Consider the following 20,326-nt stretch of genomic DNA (forward strand, 5'->3'; position numbering starts at 1 on the left):
ATTTCTAGAGGATTTAAACAATTGAACCGAAAATCGGCATCCCCACTATGGAATTCGAAGACGGATCTGCATTTCAAGTTACAATGGCGATGTTGGGTCTCTGCCGTTTTTCCCACGCAACCCTTGTAAATTACTTGCCTTTCACACTTTATACATAGAGATGCATGTTTTGACAAAGCAAAGCATAGGATGTTGGATAAATACAGAGGGGACTGTAAGGAATACGGGGAGGGTGTATCTGAAGTACACATAGCCTGACTCGGGGGCTGGCTTTGGGGGACAAAGAAGATACTCAATTTAGCCTTTCTGTGCTACGCTGATGAAAAACAGATATTCTTGTGTCTATCTGGGCAACGTGTTCTAGTTCTTGATGCAAGGGATACAGAGAGACATAAAATATTTTCATTATGAGGATTTTTTTCCTTTTTTTTTTTTTTTTCTTTAAAGCTTCCGTAGGGGATGGTTCGGAAAATTTAAGGATGCAGGAGAAAAAGAAAAGGAGGAGTAAAGTGTGGGACTGCGTACACGTTTGTGCATAAACAGTTTAAAATAAATCCTGGAGAGCTTTTTAAAAAATTCTGCATGAATAGAAAATATGCCAAAGGCCTTCCTGACATCTTAAAGGTAATTAAATTTAAATTGTGTACGATAATAGCTTCCCATAAAAATAAGCCTCCGGAAAAAACAAGTGTGGCATTCGGAGGGAAACAAGATATCCATTAAGCAAATCAAGAGGATTGTTACGAAGGCCAAAATGACAGGAATAGGGTTGTTACATCGTGATACCAGGCCAGGCTTCTAGGAACGTGAGCTTCCCCTGCTGAAACTCTGAGATAAGAGCATGTCACCACTCCTGGATGAAAAGAAAGCACTTCTTCGTTCAAACGGGAAGGGCTGTGCTAAATTCATAGCTGAGAAAAATAAACTCCAGCTGAAATATTCAGAAGGAAAAAAAAGAAGGCCCAGGAATGAAGTCATCTTAAAAGCGCAAAAACCCTCGCAGATACGGGGACTGCTTATTCAGAGGCGTCTCGCTGGCCCAAGGAAACGGGACGACACATGACTGCACCCCAAGTAAGGGAAGGAAGCGGCTCCGACTGAGTTTTTGTTCGCGCTCGGGCCGTGCGACGCGCGGGCAAACCCGGCAGAGCTGCAGGTGAACCGGCCTCCGCTTGTCCGCAACTCCTCCCGGCGGCGGCCGCCTTGGCGGGCCGCGCAGGGCGCCCCGATCGCCGGAGGCGGCTAGGGGTCCTCGCCCCGAAGCGGGCCGGAGGCTGTGCCCGCTGCGACGCCAACCGGCAGGTCCCAGGGGACCACGCGTGACCGCGCCGGCGGCGCCGCGGCCTGCAGCGGGGAAGGGACCCCCCGGAAGGCCTCGGCACCCGGGGCGCTGCCTCATCCCAGCAGGGTGCTGGGTCCCCCGCCTCCCGCCCGGGTGGCCGAGGCGATGGCGGGCCCCTGCCCTGGACGAGCGAGAACGGCTCTTCGGCCCGAGACCAGAGTGGAAACTGCAGGAAAACGGTCCACATTTCCCGCACGAACTTTCCCAGGTCCGCTTCCGCCTCCCAGGCGCTCGTGCGGGCTCTGCGGCTCCGGGCGCTCGGGTCCGCGGCGCTGGGGAAGGAGCCCGCGATCCCCTGCGCTCCCGGGGCCGTTCGCGGCCGGTCTCGCCTGTTTTTAACTTTTACGGCTATTTCTGCCCCGCACGCGAGCGACCGCCCGCAGGCCCCGCAGCTTCCCGCCGTCCTTCCGGAAACCCCCGGCCCTGCGCACGCCGGGGTCGCAGGCCCGGGCTGGGCGCGGAGGGCGAGGGCGGGAAGCGGCTGGCTGGGGCGGACGACGAAAACCGCGCCGGCCGCGCCGCGCTGGGGCTGGGTCCGTCCTCGCGCACGAGCGGCTCGGCGGCCGCGGAAAGTTGGTGGAGCCGAGCGGAGGCGCGGAACGCGCGGGGACCACAGGGCAGGCACCGGCCTCCGCACCCGCGCGGGCGCCGGGCCCTTCCGCTCCCCCGGCCGCAGACCCCGGGGAGCCCCCCTGCAGCGTGCCGCGGGAGGGGGCCCAGGGGAGGCCGAAAGCCGCCCCGAAACTTCCGCGCGGCTCCTGCAGCCGCTGCCGCCGGCCCCGAGCCCCAGCCCCGCCGGCTTCCGCGGGCACCGCGTGCGGGACCCCCGCCCCGGCCCCGCAGCCCCGCGCCGCGCCACCGGCCCCGGTCACCTGAGCCCCTCGGGACGGGAGGCGCCGGGTCGGCGGCCGCCCCCACGCCCCCGCCCCGCCCGGCACGACCGCGCCGCCGCTCCCGGCCGAGGCCGCCGGCCCCGAGGAAAGTACAAAGGCGGGCGGCGGGGCGGCGGGGGAGGCAGGGGGAGGGCGGGGGGAGGAGGAGTGACGAAGGGGGGCCCGGGCGCGCCAGACGCGAGGCGCCCGCCCCCGCCGCCCCTGCCCGCCGGCCCGGCCGCCGCAACAAAGACCCCCGACCCGGCCGTCTCCCCTCCGAGCGCGGGCGGGCGGCGAGGGGCCGCGCCCCCGGGGCCGCATTACCTGGTCGCACGGGGTCAAGCGGCGCTGTCAGCCCCAAGTTCATGGTCCGGTGCCTCCGCGGGGCCCCCGGTGCGGGGATCGCAGCGCCCAGGAGGCGGTCGAGTGCACGGGGAGGGAACGCGCGGCTCCGGCCGCGTCCCCAAGTCCGTCCTCGGGGCGCTGCGGGGTCCGAGCGCGCGGGGCCGGGTCCGCGCCGGAGCAGCCGCCGCACATCCAGCGCCGCCGAGGCCGGGCGGTGGGGCGGAGGAAGCCCGGTCCGCGCCCGCCCGCTGCCTCCGGGCCGCTCCTACGGCGCGCGGGTCGGCCGGGCACGGCGGGGGCCGAGCGGCGTCCCGGGCGAGGCGGAGAGGAGCGGCCCGAGCCGCGGCCGCGGCGCGCGGAGCTAAGAGCGAGGCGGCGGCGGCGGCGACAGGACAAAGGAGACCATGTGCGGAGGGAGGGAGGAGGGAGCGGGAGGAGGAGGAGGAGGAGGAGGAGGAGGAGGGCGCGCGGCGGCGGCGGCGGCTTCTCCCCGGCGGCCGCCTCGGGCTCCCCGGCCGCGGGTCCCGCCTCTCCAGCAGCGCCGCGGCCCGACCGCTCCCGGCCCCGCCGCCGCCGCGCTGCAGCCCGCGGCTCCGGGAGCCCTTGTCTGGCGGCCTCGCGGGCGCGGCAGCGGCAGGGGCGCGGGGAGGGCGGCGCGGGGCGACGGCGCCTCCGGGCCGGGGCTGGCGGGCGGCGGGGCGCGGGGCTGGCTGGGCTCCGGGCCGCGCTCCGCTGCGGCGCCTGCCTCTGCCGCCGGCTCCGGCTCAAGTGAACTCCATCGGCGGCCGCCGCGGGCTCCCGGGCCGGACGGGGGGCAGCACGGGGGGCAGCACGGGCGGCGGCGGCACCGGGGGCCTCGCTCCGGACTTCGCTCCCCGACCGCGCCGAGCGCGCCTCCTGCAGACGCTCGGGCGCTGGGAGCGGGACTTCCTCGGCGCGCGGAGCCCCAGCCGCCGGCCGCCGCCCCTCCCCCGGCCCGCCCCGCGCGCCCCGCCCCGCGCCGCCCCTCCTCTCGCCCCGGCGCCGGGCCGCCCCGCGGGGGCGCAGTCCGGGCGCGACGTCGACAGCTGTCGCTCCCCCCGCGCCTCGGGCCCCGGGTCCCCACGGCGGGCGGCCCCGCGGGCGGGCGCGCCGGGAACTGCAGCGCTCCCCGCCCTCCCCGCGGTTGCCGCTTCCAGCGTTGCGCGGCGGCCGGCGAAGGCCACGAGGCCCGCGGCCTGGGGTTGGGCTGAGGCGGGGCCGCGCTCGGCGCCGAGAGCGGGCTCGGTGCGCGGCTGTGAGGGCTGCAGAGCGGTGTGCGTCGGGGACGGCCCGGCACACAGTAGGTGCTCAATACAGAGCAACAAGTACGCTGCAGAACATGGCGGGGGGGGGCAGAGTCTAGTGTCAGAACACAGAGCTCTTCCTCTAACCTCACCCCAGCACGATCAAAGACTAAATGCAGTCGGTTAAGTCCCAGGGACAATGGAGCCCACGACCGGGCCATCGCAGACACCCCGGCCCCTTAGTCTTCCCATCCACTGACATCTGTAGGCCTCACAGCCGCAAAGGTGCAGCCGGCCGGTCCCCCCAGCGTCCACCAGATGCAGGGAAGGGATGAAAGGATACGCAGCCTCACGAAATGGGCCGCAGTTACTATCGTTCTATCATTTATGGCCACGGTGTACCCCAGGGCCCCCTGTAGGGTCTGGAAAGGAAGGCATGGGGGCTCCATGCCCATGAACTTGGTGTTGGGTGGATTCCTCTGCATAACCCACTCCTCCCAGAGCATGCCCAGCTCCCTGCGGTCTAGCCTGGGAGGCCCTCTGCAGAATTCTGGCCTCCTTACCGGCTCTCTTGACCACAGAGGCCCCGAAAAGGTACTAGGCCATACATGGGGATGAGGAGACCCTCTGCAAACTTCTGGAGTTGTAACTCCACGTCTGCAGCTTGGCAGGGCCCCTCCTTAGTGACCAGGAAAAGTTGCTGTGATTTCCCAGCACCAGGGAAAAGAAAGGGGCACACAAGGCGAGCTCACACCAGGGAGGGTTCTAGGGTGGTGCGGGGAGCACCAGGGGGAGTGAGGGCAGCCCACAGCTCCCGATGTCCCTGCTGGTGCCCATTACCTGCAGCGCAGTGGAGCAGAGAGGAAGGAACGGGGCTTGGGAGAGACGTACATCACATACAAATGCCATGGAGACTGGCTTAAAGCAATAATGTCCCTTCCTCACCTCTTTGAAGTTCAACATCCATCACAGTTTGATTTCATGGCGCTCCTGAAAAACCTCTCAAGAGGGAGAAGAGGGGGTGTTTGCTGTATGGCATGTGTTTCTTTAACCTCTATATACAAGGGATTTTGGAAATGGGGTCTCTTCTCTCTTGAGCCTGATCCCCTCCCCAGCTGGTAGCACTGTGTGGTGTTTCTAAAGGCCCTTTAAAAATAAATAAATAAATGTGTGTGTGTGTGTGTGTGTGTGTGTATAATGTAACAGCCATTCTTCTCTACCTCTACCCCCAAAGAAGTCAGAAGGAAGGGTGCCTTGGCCAAAGACATGCATTTGGACTTGGATTTTCCAGTTGCTTATAAGATGTCACAAAACCCAGCTGAGGCCCTCAGGCTAGGGGCATTCACGCTGAAGCGGTTTCTGCAGTAAGAAGACAGCTCAAAGGCAAACATTAAATTTTCAAGAAAAGACATTAAAATCTTGTTTCTTTTGGGGCAATCAGGATGGGACGCTTTTCTTGTCTTGTTGCTCTAATAAAATCAATATTACAGGGAAGAGATTGCCAGAGCTCCTGCCAGGTCCCCCACAGGGTAAACGGAGATGCACAAAAGCACGGGGAACTTAGCTGACCAACGAAAACAAGCACTTAGCCCTCCGCAGAGCTTTTATGCGGCAGACTTTCTGACACTTCACCATGCCTTGCATTAGACCGTCATCTGATTATCAAGGATTGGATCTCAGAAAAGCCTGGGAGAAAGCTGCATGTGTCCCTGTATTTTGACGATTTGGAATCCGGAGGAACGTGGAAACGCCAATGGCCAAGCCTCTAGAGAACGCGAAGAACTGGCGTGTACACACTGTGTCCATAGTTGGTCCCCTGGCCCCTGCCTGTGACCCTGGCCCCGCCAGGCCACCACTACCATCTGGCTGGCTCCCTTCCTCAGCCTCTCCCCAGACACATGCATGAGTCCATTCTGATTGGTTTCCGGGTTGTTCCACGGCCCCTCCTTTCTGGAAGGACGGGAATCAATATCAACATTGGAAAGGAAGAAAGAAGGAAAGGAAAAGAAAAAGAATGATCACCCCAGGGTGGCTGGATCCCCGTCAGAGGTCTGACTTTCAAGAACCAAGATTCATCACTTGGCGGTGGTGGTGGTGGTGGTTTTTCCCTGAGAAACTTGGCTTCCCTTTATTGTCATTTTCACCTAAAGGTGGCAGGCAGGGGTGTCTGGGCGGCTCAGTCAGTAAAGCGTCCTACTCTTGGTTTCAGCTCAGGTCATGATCTCCTGGGTCCTGAGACTGAGCCCTGAGTCAGACTCCAAGCTCAGCAGGGAGTCTGCTTAAGATTCTCTCTCCCTCTCTGCCCCTCTCCCCAACTTGTGTGCATGCACACTCTCTCTAAAATAAATGAAGCTTTAATAAAAGAAAAAAGGTGGCTGGAAGCCACTATGTCATATTCAGAAGACTTAACATACCAAGCACTCACGGCTTCTCTAACATCACCTTCCACTTCTGAACCGGATCTCAGGAAGGCAAGTCTTACAAGGCAGGTACCCTAACATGATGCAGGTAACAAGAATATGGACTCAACGGTCTTCCCAGCGTTAGATCAGTTATTTCAGGAACAAAGAGGAATTTTAATATAAGACCAAAGACCTTAGTCAAGTTTAGGATTTCCAGCTAAAACTTAAAAACAAACAAACACAGACCAAACCCAAGCAAAATTAAAATACAGAGTCATCATTCTCAAGTCTCACAATACAGCTAAAGATTTGTTTTTAAACTAATGGCAAATCAATGTAAATCAATGTTAAATGGCAAAGTTTTGAAGCTTAAAATGTGATTTGGTTCAATTTGTATCACAAATTACCAGACTGAGATTAAAAAAATTTTTGGTAAAATATTTCTTATAAATTCTGGCCTTTTGTAGAGCATCTTGTTATAAGAAAAACTCATTCGTTTTGTGGCATCCTCTCTCCGAAATATAATGAACTTCAGGCATTCCCTAACAGAACATGGTTGGTGACTCTTGGCAGGTGGAGAGAGGTTAAGCAAGAGGAGGTCTTTATGAAAATGTCTGCACTTCTATATTTTACTTATTTTTTTAAGTCAACTCTATGCCCAACGTGAGTCTCAAACTCACGACCCCAAGATCAAGAGTTGCACATTCTACTGACTGAGCCAGCCAGGAACCCCTCGAGCTTCTGTATTTTAAATTATGTGGTATAAGAAGACCACTAGAGAGAAGAGAAAACCCAGGATTCTGTCTTCAAAACTCGCCTTGGGAAAGAGGTCACCCCACCCCCTGGGTTATTTCTCTGTCTCTAAGAGATTGATCTTTTCAAATTCTAAAGCTCTACAAGTTTTGGGAATTCAAGTTTCTACCCATTCTTTGGGTAGAGGTTAAGAGGCAGTGTCTGGTTGACATCGTGAGACCCTGGAAAAAGTCCCTCCACTCTCCGTACCTTAGTTTCTTCATCTTCATCTGAGGTATGGGGCAACAGTACCCACACCTCCAGGGTGCCTGTCTGTAATGGCACCTTTCACTTAGTGGCTCTGTGTGTTGACTCTCATGATCGAAGATGGCACTTGTTTCTGATTCCTGGGGAGGCCAACAAAACGAAAGTATATTCTAGTACGGTTGCAATGGCCATTCCACTGGCCATGCCGTCTGCTGGATTCTTTTGACGCAAACCACCTCACTGATGAGGAGAACCACCACGAGAACCACCCCTGAAAATCAGGAATGACACCTGTCCTAGAAAACACACCACCTGTACTAGGGAGCCCCACTCACACAGGCAAACAGCCCTTTTGGACGGGGTCAAACAGGAGACTGTATAAGCTTGGATCACTAAGAAGGCTGATGAGTTGGGAGCCATGTGCATCTTCTTGATAGGTGGTAAAATCAATCCTGAGTCAAGCAAAACCCTCCAGGAGTTCACCAGGCTTCCAGATGTCCTCCACCTCCTAATGGAAAGAGTTTTAACTTCTTCAAACGTAAAATAGTGTGCTTCCTAATTATGTCATTTTGATGCACTGAATTGTAATTTCTGACTTAAACAGGCCCACACTGTGATCCGGGACCACAGGAATAGTTTCTTACTGGTGCAGAGGCATGTTTTTCTGGTTTTGTTCCTTTTCTTTGTGGGGGATACCCACCACCCTCAATGTGATTTTAAATTCGACCATCGAGGACTAGGTCTCGCCCAACTCTACTCACGTCGGAGGGTAGCAGCGCTATGAGGGACAGGAGTCTGGACCTCTCGGTACTTAATATTATCCATTTGTCAGGATATAATGCTAGCCTATTCCCCATTATATCCCTTCTTTCCAAACCGACCTGGTTTCTTGCGGACATAATTCACATCGTGGAATTTGCGGACCTGTCTGGTACCCACCGCGGTACCGGGAGGTCTCCCTCAATAGCCAACAGATGAGAGAGAATGAATAGGCAGCTGAGGTTTTCCCAGCCTGCTGGTAGGGCTGGGGGTGCCTGACAGGCGTTGGGGTACCCTGATAGAGTGGAGAGAGGCTAAGGGCAGAGGACACTGCTAGGAGCCCGGAGAGACTTGCGGTTGGCCTGGAGCGGGAGCGGGGGCTGCTGCTCTTCCCCATGGCAGGTGACCAACAGCCCTTGTTTGGAGAGCTGGAGCCAACAGGTTGCTCACCACCAGGAAGCAGGAAGCTGCCCCACTGCCAACATTGTCCTGCTTCCCACCTCTGTTGACTCCTGACATTACGCCTTCTGTGATGTCCAGCCCAGATTAAAACTCTTTCTGGGTCCTAGGGATTTCTCCTGCATCGGACAGATCACTTTAAACTGTAGATCATGACTGCCTCCCCTCGTGATGCACGGCTGGTCAACCTCGGCCCCAAGCTACTAGGCTCCGTACCCCCTCGCCACCGCCCCTTCCGCACAGGCAATTTGAACATGGAAGCTTCATTACGTATCACTCTGAAAGAAGGCAACAATAGCTCATGCTCTCGCTGTTGTAAAGCAAAAGCCTCCACCATTACATGCCTGTGTTGCTACCATTGATCACAGGGCCGCAACCAGAGGGAAGTAAATAAACCGACCCGGGTTAGTTTATGATGCGTACTATTGAGACGCAGGGCAGAATAAATATTTTCCAAGTGTGGAAGTCAAGAAAAGGAATTTTACTTTCAAACTTCGCAGTGTGCTATAAACTACAGAGGGAAAAAAATAGAAGACCCATAAACTATCTCTCACTTAACCACCAAATCTACATTAAAATATTAATATTCAGAATGTGACAATGCCACAAAGAAAGGCAATGAAAAAGGAAATTGTATCCAGCTCATGTCGCCCAGAGGCACCTTATTTTTTGCTGACGAGCACGAGATACGGACTCTGAGGCTGGGCCTTCCTGGCTCTCCCCTGTGCTTTGGTTGCCAACTCCCCCCGGTGACACCATTTCCTACTGGCCAGGAGTTCGCCATCTGGGGTCTAGAGGCCTGATCTGATGCGGAGTCGCAGTTCTGACAGGTGTGTCCGGCCCCTTTGTCACTGTACCATGTTCTGCCATCTGCATGATGGGGTGAGTCTTGATTCCTTACTCCGTTGGCCAAACCTGGATTTCCATATACCTACAATGTAGAGAGCTTCCAAGGTCCAAAGGGTCATGGTCAGGCTGTCTCGGCTGCGCTCACAGAGGCAGGTATGTGTGTAGTTGACCTTCACAGGTTTTACCGACACCCTATATTAAGGTCACCTGCAAAAGTAACGTGAGAAATGGTGGCCAACTGCATGTCAGCATTTCCTTCCTTACAACCTTCTCTCAAGGGCTTTGCTCTTTTGCCCAGGAAAAATGTAACCTCAGGTATAGATAATCTTTAGGACCCTGGAAATCCTATCCTCCCTGTCGACTAATACACGTGGGCCTAACAAAGCTTCAGTGCTTTCATTTTAGCTGCATATGGTACTGGGCTGATGGTCCTGATATTTATTTGCAGAAATTCTTGTTGGGCAAGAACACAACACTTCCTTCTTCTGTTTCAGTGACTTGGACAGTTGCTGGGGCACTTACTATGTGGGCAGCCAGAACTGCAAAGAACTCCCTTGGTTTACCTTCCCTGAAAGCATTCCTGTGGATGAATGTTTCTGATTTTCACCCTTATTCTGGTCTTAGTGGTTCTCCCTGCCCCTCGCATACCATCAGCACGGAGTGGAAATCTCTGATGTGGCCGTTACAGTAGACTCGATCTCTGTGGCTTCATGAATCAAACGGGCAGACTTTGGGTATGGTCATGGGCTGTACAAACGCCAACTGCTGTGATCACATCCTGCTGTGACTGAGGGTAAGGGCAAGCCTACATGCTTGCAAAGACCCGTTAATTCCTCTCTGGTCCTGTATAATCTCCAGTGATTGCTTCTGCTCCAGACTACAGGTTATCTTGAGGGTTTCCATAGGGAAATACATTCAGGACGATGTCTGACATGTGTTACCTGTTTCCTGGCTCACCTCTGGACACGGTCGTTCCTGCGGGTCTTACCTTGCCTTAGTGGGCCCAGGATGCTGCTTTGGAGATCAAAGATTCCATCCCTTAAGGGCCAGGACTGTGCCCTAACACTCCCACTCCCCATCGTCCTTCCCCCTAACATCTACTACGAACGCCCTACGAGAAGCCAACGGTCAGGAAACACTGCTCAGATCAATGAGTTAATGAATGAATGACTCACCTCTCTGCCGACTAAAAGAATGAAGACATTATCTCAAAAACAAACTATAAAGACCTCTCCACAAACCACAAGCAGTGTAGGATTTCCAGAACACAGGAGCCCTCCTTCGTGAGGCTAACATGAGAACGCACGTAAATTCTCTTGGAAACTGATCGTTAGTTAAGCTGCCAATCATCGTGGCAGCTATGCTCTAAATATGGCCTCTAACACCTCTGTATGCGTCTGCTCTTCTCCCATGAGAAGGTGGCGCTTACATCCTCTATCCTGGAGTCTGGGCTGGACCCTCGACTGTCTTGACCAAGGGAATGCGGCGGAAGTAACGTTCTTGAGCTTCAGGGCTCAGGCGTTAGGAAGGCCTAGAAGCTTCTGCTTCTTGCTGCTCGGCACCCAGTCACCATGTTGTGAGGAAGCCCAAGGAGCCCCGCATGGAGGATTCAGCTCTCGGGACCAAAGACCCGGCTGAGCTCCCAGCCAAGGGCCGGTAGGAGCTTGCCAGCCGTGGAGATAAACATTGTGGCTTTGGCTCCCCCAGCCCAGCTGAGCTTGCCTTAGCCAAGGCCATGTGGAAGAGAGAGGAGGCGCCCTGAGCAAATGGCAAAATCGAGAGCTAATAAATACAGGTGTGTTCAGTTATTAAATCTGTAGCTCGTTACAAAGCGATAGAGGTCAGCGGGACAACCATCTAGGTCGCTTCCAATGTTCAGAGCAAGGAAGCAGGTGTGCACCTGCCCGGGTAAGGTGCTCCCACGAGCTTCACCTCTGCTTTCTTGCCTCCGTGAGGGAATGACGGGGACCCTGAGGTTAGAGAAGGAACTCGACTGAAACAAAGATCAAGACTACCAACGGGAAAATCCTGAAATCGGAAAAATCTCGGCCAAAATAAGGAAGAGTTTTCCATTTGATGAAGCAGAAGAAAACTTAACATGACAATGTTAACGAAAGAATCAATCTGATGTCTCCCTTTCGTTTGGGAGGCTGCAAATGTTTGCAAAACTAAAAAGTCTTTAGTAATCCCTTCTTTTATCTAAAACAGATTGCCGTTTCAAGCACAGCCTCATGAAACTGCAGGTTCAAAGGAACCTGAAACCAAATTAGCATAAAATCTGGAATTCTCATTTCCACCAACTGCACAGCTGCCATCTGACAGCTCTTCTGTGATTTTTGGGTTTCAAACGGAAACTGAAAGTAGCTGAGGTGGCACAGGCCGGGGCTCCGTGCGTCCGTGCCCGCTCCCTTCCACGAGCTCACAGGTTCGAGAGTCTCCCTAGAACCCCGCGGGTCGGAGACGCCCCCGCCGTGTGGCGTGTGCCCAGCCAAACGGGGGGGGAAGCGGGGACAGTCGAGAAGGCAGGCAGGGTAGACAGAAAGACTTTGCTTCCACTTTGAGGGGTGTGAAATATTTATAAGTAAATTCACACAAATCAGAGTGAATCTGCTGGGGGGGGAGGGAGAGGAAGAACACCCTTTCCCAGTTTTTGCATCACAAATGCCAAGAAACCCACACTCCAGACACTTCAGTCTAAGCACCAGGGGCGCGCATGCGGACTCCCTCAGACGACTCCCTGAGCACTTCCAGAGCTTCCCCTTTAGGTAATGACGACTTGATGCCACTACATTTAATTCTGGAAAACCCAAGGGGGGCCGCTTTGCCTCCTGCTGAAATATCATCACCCCTGGGACAAAAAAAGTCACACTTCTTTTACAGAAAAGGGGGGAAATGAGATAAAGTGTATCTGATCCCCCTGACGAGTACAGGTGCAGGGAGAGGATTTTCTCCCCCGCTATTTGAGAGGGTGGATTTGCCCTGAGCCGTCCTATAAACTTCCTCCTCTGATCCCCACATGATCAAGTGCATGAATTCAAGTGACAGCTGGTGGGGCCACGACCACAGCACATGAAAAGCAGGCCGCGGCCTTGCAGGGAGGAGAGGCATGGCCTGCCCTTTCTCGCGCGCCTCTCTGTCCACTGTGCCTCACTCGGAGGCCATCTGCTCCCTCCCGAAGCTGGACGTGAACGTGAATGTGGACGGGGCAGGGGCCCGCATGGTGGGGCGTGGAATTCACAGGGAGGCCATCCTGGGCTCACTTTCGCCCAGGTCCACGCCTCCTTTGACGTTCCTCTACTGTTAGTGCACAACTTTTCACTTTCTCCAGGAGAAAAAAAAATTTAGTGAGCATCTGGTATTTACACAGAATCTTAGAGGGAGTTGACGGATTTAATTACAAGTGTTAGTAAAACAGGAAAATTGTAGCCAGGCTTTCAAATAGCCACTCGCCTGTAAGTGACAAGACTTCTTTGTGCCGCCGTTAAAGGACACGATTTACTTCCCAGCCAGGAGTTTTCTTGGAGACGGGGACACGGGTGAAAAGACAGCTGCTGGCTGGTAGCTTTTATTTTAATGTGCGACGCCGTCCTTCTTATACAAAGATTGCGCTTACAAACAACGTTCAGCGAGGCTGTGGGCTCAGGGTTTTTTTCCCGCTCGCACGGGTGGTGACGATTTCCTCTCTGTCACCCAAACCGGCTCACCACTGGCAGCACACATCTGTGAAAGGACTAGCCGGGTTTCCAGGCTCCACATAAGGCCGGGAAGACGACTGAAAACGGCTGATCTGCGCGAGGATGAGGACGGACCCGCTCCTCACCGGCAGCCGGCTCCGGCCAGTTTTAATGCTGGTTACAAGTCCTGGGAAGAGCATTGCACACGGGCAAGGTCAGCGCTTCCCGAGTCCTGGGCCAGATCGGCCAGGCCAGAAAACCCGGGTTTTAGAACAGGTTCCGTCCCTGCGGGTTGTGGCTTTGGGGAAAAGTCACAAACCCTTTCTTCTCCTCTAAAATGCCAAACAGGTTGGGAGGAACAGTCTCTCTCGCTCTCTTCCAAGATCCTGGGATTCTGTACGACCTGCTATCTAGATTATAAACAGAACAGCGTCTGCGCTGGAAAATAACATTTCCCTCTTTTCATTTTCTTGGCGTTTACATTACTAGTATCTAAGTAGGACATACTGCTTGAGTTATTTTTCCTGGGGTTCCCCCCAGGCTCTTAGAATTTCCCGATAAATCAACAAAACGTCCGACCATGCCCTGTCCGGTTTGCATTTAATGCTTCCAACCGGTGAGTCCCACGTAACGTCCTCATCAAAACAGTCAGAGCACAAGTGAGCCTCTCAGGCCCTGGGCCTCTTGTCCCTGGGTACCGTGGGCCCATTAAACACATTTGTCAGCTTTACGTTTTTAAAAGCAAAACCAAAAGGGTAAATGTGTCATCACATACTTTTTAATCTGAAATCCACACGGGAAGGAGTTCAGAGAGAGAGAAAGAAAATACACCCTCCCCTAAGCTCCTCTCACACACACACGCACACCCTTCCCCGCCACCGCACACTCATAGGAACGGGCTTCATCTTCATCAGACCATTTCCGGGGCCGAGGCACGTGAACACCACACTGGGAACCAGCGCAGTCATTTCTGACACTCCACAATCAGATGAAACAGGCCCTGCGCCGGGCCTGAAAGGAAGAGGACCACATGTCTCCCCTCTCAGGACTTTTTCTTTCTTTTTTTTTTTCTAACAGGGAAGTTTGGCTTGGAAAGAACTTGTTGCACAGACACATGTGGGCTCAGCAGGATGGATCCTTAACGGAGGAGACAGATTCCAGATTCAGGCCCGCTGGAGCAGGGCTTAAATCCTCCGAATTTGGTAATGGAAAGTTTGGGTCACATTAAGGGCTGTGGGATCCGGGGGTAAGATTTAGTTCTAAATCAGCCTCTTGAGCAGCCCCCTAAGAAGCACCATATGTCTCTGATTCTCTCTTGGCGCTTTCCTTTTGAGGGACCAGAAAACCCCTGGCTTCAGACCGTTTCCCTGGGTATTTAATGATGACTCCCATCCTTAGAATGGCTTTTTCTTTTTAAAGCTCTTTCCAAATGTTTCCCAATTTTTCATTCTGAAAAGTCCCAAACTTCTAGAAACGATGGAAGGATGGTCCAAACAACACCCACACCACCTTCATTTCTGTTCCTCGACTAACATTTTGCCCCAATTACTTTCTCTCTCCTTACTCTTGACACACATGCCAAGGGGACAGTGTCCATGCACCTACCCGGTCCCTTAGGGTTGGTGTGGGAGAAAGGCATCTACCCCAGATTGCCTTCTGGCACCTTCCTCGTGGCTGCTTATCTGAGTGGCAACGTCTAAGACCCTGATTGGGTCACGTCCACTGGTGGACCGGGTCCCTGTGACCTGAACCCCACCCTCCCAACGTGTGTTTAGAAAGTCTGCACACGCTGGGTTCCTCTTTGTGCTTCCAGGACTCACGAGGACTCCGCTCCGCTGAGGCGGCCTGGATACAGCTTTGGGCTCGGTGGCCAGTCAAGAGGGAAAGTGGGCTGTGGGGAAAGGAGCGGCCTGCTCTCCTGCGGGGGTAAAGGCCCTTCCTCATCCGCACGGAATGCAGATGGGCTCGTCGGGGGCCCGCAGGCATTCACCCAGCTAACCACCTGGCATAGTATTGGACGTTCCTGTCCCCGCTTCTTCATCTCCAGGATGGATGGATACTGGGCCTACTTCAGCGTCGCTGAGAAGTCAGTGACCCGCACCCCGCGAGCGCACGGTCGACAGAGCTGGAACTCTTGTCCCAGATGCTCCTTCCAGGCCTCCCTCCCTCAGGTGCCCCTCTGAGGAAGAGCTGACAGATGAGGTGCGACGTGGACGGACATCTGGCCTCGTGAGCCTCTTAATCTCGTCAAAGCCTGCTACATGCGCCATGCTGGATGGCACCTACACACGCAGAGCGGCCTGGGCCAGGGAAGGAGCCACGGCGAGAGGGATGGCAGCTCGGGAGAGCGTCAGGACAGAACCAAGGAAGGGCAAGAGGCTCCGGGGGGCGGAGGGGACTCAGAAGTGGAAAATGCACAGGAGGCCGGGGAAGGACAAGGCCCGAGAAAGGACGGACGGCGGGTAAAGCGGCAGGTCTCCAGGGAACGGCCAGAGATGCTGGACCACGGACGAGCGAGTGAGTGGGTGATGGGGCAAGAGCACAGAGGTGGGACCTACGGACGACAGTGCGAGGAGCCATGGAAAAGCCCGAGACACACAGTGCCAGAGTCCGACTTCAGTGGTCTGTGGTGGACAGTGGTCTGTGGTGGACAGTGGTCTGTGGTGGACAGTGGTCTGTGGTGGACAGTGGTCTGTGGAGGAGGGCAGGAACATGGTCCTCACCCTTCCGACTGCCGCCTACAATCTACTCTGCCCGGAGGCTCGCTCTCCCTACAGGATACCCCCGCCTGGGGACAGTGTACACTGACGCACATATACACGTGTTTCTTCATAAAGAGAAGCAGCCATTCACGCCAGATCAGCAGTAAATGATCGCAATGTCCCGTATTTTGCATTCACAGACCATTTTGTCCACGAAAGCCAATGGAAGCACGAGGAGAAAGAGACCCAGAAAGCATCGTGGTACTTGGAAAACGTGGCTGCAAGTCCTTCCCGTCAAGATGTGGAGGCTACTCCCCTCCCCCGCCCTGAATTTGGCAAACTCGTGAGAGCTTTGATTCGGTGGCAGAAGTGGTACCATTTCCAAGGCGAGGCGAGAAGAGGCCTCACTGCTTCTGCCTCTCAGGAAGCTCCCCCCCAACCCAGCTGCCATTTTGAAATGGCCAAGCCACAGGGGAAGGACTCGTGGAGGTCCCCCCACGGAGGGTCCCAGCCAAGCTCGGCCCGGAGTCATCCCCACCCAGGCACGGGACATGGGAGGGAAGTGCTCTCTGGATGCTTCTAGCCCCTGGAATTCAGATTCGAGTCACCCGGACACCCTGGAGCAGAGACGAGCCGTCCCGGCTGTGCCCTGTCCCAATTCCTGACCCACCGAACCCGTGAGCGTAATAAAGGGGGGATGGTTTCACACCGCTAGGTTTTGGAGTAGACAACTAGAACAAACACAACTTTAAACACGGATTTCCCACTTTGTCATGGGCATTTGCCATAATCAAGCCCTTCATTTCTGAGGCTGTTTCTATGATTGGGCACGGGGATGGGGGTGGGGATTAGTGTGACAAACCCCCGTAGCCCAGGCCACACCGGAGGGCTGTAGGAAGCTTACTGATGGGACAGTAATCACCAGTGTGAATTGTAGGGGTATGGGAGGTAAGTCCCACTGCACACCGGGGGATCTTATCACATCACTTTTAAGAGAATCAACAAATGCAAAAGAACTTGATAAATATTTTCCATAACAAAACACAATTGGTTGCAAAGGGATCCAGCTCGGTTCCTCATTAGTTCTCCCTCACTTGTCAGACAAGCTCGGAGCTCACCGAAACCCACTGTGGATTCTTCATAGCTTGCTGGGAAATGGGACTCTACATTTCCTTCACAGCGCATGTTTCTGGAGCCCGCTTCCACATCTGGAGTGCGGGCTTGGCTCCCTCTTCCCCGGGGGAAAGGAGCGTCAGCTTCCAAAGAAAGGGAAGAGCGGGTCACCGTGGCGGCTTTGGAAGTGGCCGAGGGGCAGAGGGGGTGGGGAAGGCCAGGCTGCCATTATCAGGGCTGCCAGGTGCCCCGGGATCACGGTAGGTGATAACACACTTGGCTGACATCAGAAAAAAGAACCATCATTCCTCTCCCCACCCTCACTCCCTCTTCTTCTTCTTTTTTTTTTTTTCAAGGAGGCTTTTTACCCTCATTAAATGAAACCTTATCTCTGAAAGACTGCGATCCTCAGCAAATGACAAGTGAGCCTAATCTCGTTTTCTGACAACTGATTCTTGACAGTACCTTCCCTTTGATTTCTGAGACACGCAGTTAGACGTGTATTAATCTGTCAGTCATCATCCCTAGGAAGAATAAAAAAAAGAGAGAGGAAGAAAGAAATGAACATTTGTGAATATGAAGGCAAGACAAGGGGCGAGAACACCTATTTTAACTGATGCACGAACATTCCTTTCTCGCACAGCCCCCGCCCATCGGGCTCGGGGAACACCCCCGCAGGGGAGAGGCAAGCCGTCCAACCCAAGGGCCTACGGAAGAGGCAACCCCAATCGCAGGCAACTTGGTCCGGCGGAAGGGCGTGCGCCCTGGAGTGCTGCGGCCCGGGTTCAAACCCAGCCCCACGTGGAGGTCACAGGGAGATTGAAGATCTTTAGTCTCTGCGCGTCAGAACCCTGCCTGAAGGATTCGGCTCATGGCTTCTGCTGGCTGCAGAGAGTAAAGAATCTTTATCTACTGCACAGGTGGGCATAAAGTCAGCACCCAATCCAGCATTTCCGGCGGGAACACTACCACTGCTATTTCTGCTCGGGTCTCCCGCGGAGATGCTGAACAGGGAAGCAGGAAGAAATAAAGGGTACACCCCGTTCCTCAAGAGGTCACGCACGTAGAAGGGATTCGAGAACTACACGGCAGCGCTCACAGGGACCGCCAAGGAGAACCCCATAAAAAATGGCGCCACATGACTCTGGAAAACTCAGACTCTCATGCTGGTTGCTCCCAACCCACGCTCAAGATCTCAGACACACGGCCACCCCTGCCTCTTTGCGTACTCCGGAAGGAGATTCTGAACTCTGTGTCTGAGGCATTTGCAAACGGGAGCGCACGTGTGCTGTTTGCTTGTTTGTTTCCAGGGATGGGGGAGTCACGGAACCATATCTGTCTTGGGATCCCCATGGGGTGAACCAAGTCCGTCTGCCTGGCTGGCAGAGTAAAAGAAACGGGTTATTTTCGACCAAATGTCATGAGTCAACACCTGCACTGGGAGCGGTCACCAACAGCAGTTTTTTTATCTTTTCATACAGAGACGGACAGAGAAGGGCCTCCAGCCTTACCTCCGAGCTAACGGGGCACGAACGAGCCAGGCGCTCGAGCTTCTCTGCAGAGGGCACGCCCGCAGATTCTGGGGTCGCTGAGCCTGAAACCGATCCCGAGAAGTCCTCCCCAGGAGTACCCCTCTCTGAGACAGGCCTCTGGGTTATATGCCTCAACCCCCGCCGCGCCCCCACCAGGTGGGACAATACGAAACACCGGAGTGCTCTCTCCCGGCCTCTGCCGCATTGATTCCACCTGCCGGGGCCGTTATTAGGTAAACGTGCTTCGTGCTGCCACGAGAGGTCACAACACAAAGGGCTGGGGAAGAGGAAGGAAAACGAGGAGTCTACGGAGTCACTGGCACCCACTTCTTAGGGACAAAGTGTTGTTCTGTGAAGAACGGGCACTTCCCGGGACACCTGCCATCCCTTTCTCTGCTCTCCTCCTTCCTGTTTCAGCAACTGAATCCTTGGCTGCCGGTCTGTCTGCACGGCTGATGCAGAAGGAAGGAGACAGAGGTAGCACCACAGTCTGCGCTCTGCTGCGGTTAACGAAGACCACGTGAGACAGGACAGAAAGGGAAGAGGAGACGATCCGTGCTCAGGTGAAGTTCTTCTGCACACCAGCAACGGGGGACACGACCTTCTTCCCTCCTCCTCCTCCATCTCCCTCACCCATCCCTCTGGCACTGTGCCACCTGGATCGTCATGGGCGCCAAAGAAGAAGGAGTCCCCGCACAGGGGTGGAAACACAATGGAGGAAAATCCCTGGAGGAAAAGGCAACAGACTTTTGGTTTTAGCAAGAATGAACTAAAAAGTCTCCAAACCAGCGACTTGGAGAAATGTGATCTTTAGGTAACTGCTCCACATTTGCTAAGACTTCATAGGTCCCGGGAAGACAGATCAACGGGACGCATGACCACGCCACTCGCAGGTCATGTCCACTGCGGGGTTACACCGGAGATGCACACGGGGCCATGCTGGGCGCCCCCAACAAGACCTAGGAGTCCAGAGTCCTGGTCTGCATTCCGACCATGCCTATTGCTTCTGCGCTCTGGGCCTGTTGTGATGCTGGTCCTTCTCAGGATTTGTGGGATGAAGGTGAAGTTGAAAAGCACTCCATCAGGGGCGCCTGGGTGGCTCAGTGGGTTAAGGCCTCTGCCTTCGGCTCAGGTCATGATCCCAGGGTCCTGGGATCGAGCCCCGCATCGGGCTCTCTGCCCCACGGAGGGCCTGCTTCCTCCTCTCTCTCTGCCTGCCTCCCTGCCTGCTTGTGATCTGTCAAATGAATAAATAAAATCTTAAAAAAAAAAAAAAAGAAAGAAAAGCACTCCATCAACTCCAAAAGGAGTTCTGGAGTATATGTATATAAATGGGTATACGTTTGGTATACATTTAAGTGTTGAAACACTGGGTGTTACTGTTCAAAAAAAGTTTCCAGAACTTGAGAGGTTATTTTATAACAGAAAAATTACAATTAAAAAATAATTAAAAACGGGTGCCTGGGTGGCTCGGTCAGTTAAGCGTCTGACTCCTGATTGCAGCTCAGGCCTTGATCTCAGGGTTGTGAGCTCAAGCCCCCTGTTAGGAAGCCTACTTAACAACAACAACAAAAACCTAAAATATAGAGAGTGAGGCCACAGAAACTGAACAGCCCAAGAAACTGCCTGAACTCATGGCTGAAGGACCTAGAGTGACCCCAGTTCAATCCAAGTGACCGTAGTGTGATCTCAGGGAGTCAGGATCCCAATGTGATTAGAAGTAAGAAAGCTTAAGTTGGATCCTATCATTCTCTTATCTGTCTACGCACCCACTTTGCTATATGATCGTCTATCTTCCATCCAACCAACCACCCCCCACCAATCCATCCATCCACCCACCAATCCACCCATGCATCCATCCACTCACCCACCAATCCATCCATCCATCCATCCATCCATCTATCCATCCACCCACCAATCCATCCATCCATCCATCCATCCATCCATCCATCCACCCATCCACCCACCCATCCATCCATCCATCCATCCATCCACTCACCCACCAATCCATCC

At 54.6% G+C, this 20,326-nt stretch overlaps 1 protein-coding gene and 1 long non-coding RNA gene across 9 annotated transcripts in view; one reads left to right on the forward strand and one right to left on the reverse strand.

Annotated features, from left to right (window-relative positions):
- The window catches only part of AUTS2 (activator of transcription and developmental regulator AUTS2), a 1,079,185-nt gene that overhangs the window by 77,533 nt on the left and 981,326 nt on the right, over nt 1-20,326 (reverse strand). The gene's annotated exons all lie outside the window — the stretch shown is intronic.
- On the forward strand, nt 10,052-15,044 carry LOC116876320. Its single transcript, XR_004384373.1, has 3 exons — nt 10,052-10,085; nt 14,044-14,168; nt 15,014-15,044. It is a non-coding gene; the product is annotated as an uncharacterized LOC116876320 (long non-coding RNA).

The sequence above is a fragment of the Lontra canadensis genome, unplaced genomic scaffold (genome assembly GCF_010015895.1).
Source record: "Lontra canadensis isolate GAN:19392208 unplaced genomic scaffold, GSC_riverotter_1.0 scaffold45, whole genome shotgun sequence".
Classification (NCBI taxonomy): Eukaryota; Metazoa; Chordata; class Mammalia; order Carnivora; family Mustelidae; genus Lontra; species Lontra canadensis.